Source organism: Egretta garzetta, unplaced genomic scaffold (assembly GCF_000687185.1).
Source record: "Egretta garzetta isolate BGI_Z169 unplaced genomic scaffold, ASM68718v1 scaffold151, whole genome shotgun sequence".
In the NCBI taxonomy this organism is placed as follows: domain Eukaryota; kingdom Metazoa; phylum Chordata; class Aves; order Pelecaniformes; family Ardeidae; genus Egretta; species Egretta garzetta.
In genome coordinates, this window is record NW_009258615.1 from 4,059,648 (window position 1) to 4,061,055 (window position 1,408).

Here is a 1,408-nt window from a genome sequence, read left to right on the forward strand (position 1 = left end):
AATCCTGCCTCGGCACTGGGAGGTAGGGGCTGTTGCACCTGGCAAGCGGCACCCAGCATGCCGGACCTGCGGTGAATTACCAGTCTTTTCTTTGTCTTTTCTTTTTTTTTTTTTTTTCAACTAAAACGAAACCCCAAATACGCTGTCTCAAACTCTTTCGGGCTTACTACATGGGCTTATTTGCAAAAAAAGGAACTGAGAAGAGTTGAGAAAGAGAAGGAAAAGCAAGCTCGTTGGTTTTGATGGATTCTCACTTCAGTAATGTTTGCTAAACAAAGTATTTCCCGTGGCAAATATTAGCGGTGAAATACACCGATACACACCAGAGGACTGAACGGGTGGCTCGCACCAGGAGCAGCCACTGGCCTCTCTACAAGTTCGCAACACTGGCGTTGTCACGTGCGGCACACAACGCTATTCATGGTTAAGGGTTTACTCTTTAAATCCCTCAATAATTTAGCATCTGAGAAGGAATTTACATTAGAAAACCAGCACCTCTATTGCAGCAAAAATGAGCAGGGGAACAACTGCAACAAATTTAATCCTGCCTGGTAGTGTACTGTCCCCCACACGGTTGGCATCAGTTACTGCCAAGGGCTTGGGTTTCTTTCTTCCCTTGGGTAAGACTCAAAAAATATCATTGTGCCATGTGAGAACTGGCAGCAAGTCCCCCAGGTATACTTGCATTATGACGGGTGCTAGCATCACTGAAAACAGTGGAATGAAGTGGGAGTAAGGGAGTAATATAGGTTCCTATATAGGCGATATAATATAGGTACCTTTTTTTCTACAGTGGACAGATAAATCCATACAGCATAATGTTCACAATGTCACTACTCTGTGCTTTTTTGCTTGGGATTGGACTCCCTGAAGCTGCTTAGACTTCTTCTGTAAGAAAACCTAAGGTTTAATACTCCATCCTAAATAACGTATTCGTTTCATTTCCACAGGGTGCTTTTCCTTGGGTATCTTTGCCCTTTTTTTCTGAAAATTTCCTCCCTGCAGTTGTTGTCTTTCTCTCATTTAATCTTGTTCCAAACATGGCTAAATATCTTTCCCCTCTAAGCTTATCAACAGCTTTAAAGACAGTAGGTCCAGCTCTCCTTCAATGTGGGACTAAAATGGGCTAATTTATCACCACCAGCAACGTAACCTCTGCAGTCTCTGCCTTTACCCAAAGGCTGATACAAGTTGTGTTTGGGTACATGCAGCATTGCCACGCGAGCTGACATTCATTTTCATTAATAGCTTTCATTAATACTGGACTGCTGAAAATGTTAAAATGAAAGCACTCTTTTAAAAAAAAGACTCAATATTTACTACTTTTGCGACAGTCGCACCTGATGAGAGCTGAGAGCAGAAAACTGGAAGGCAGAGCTTGTGGTGGCGGTGCTGCAAAGGTGGCAGC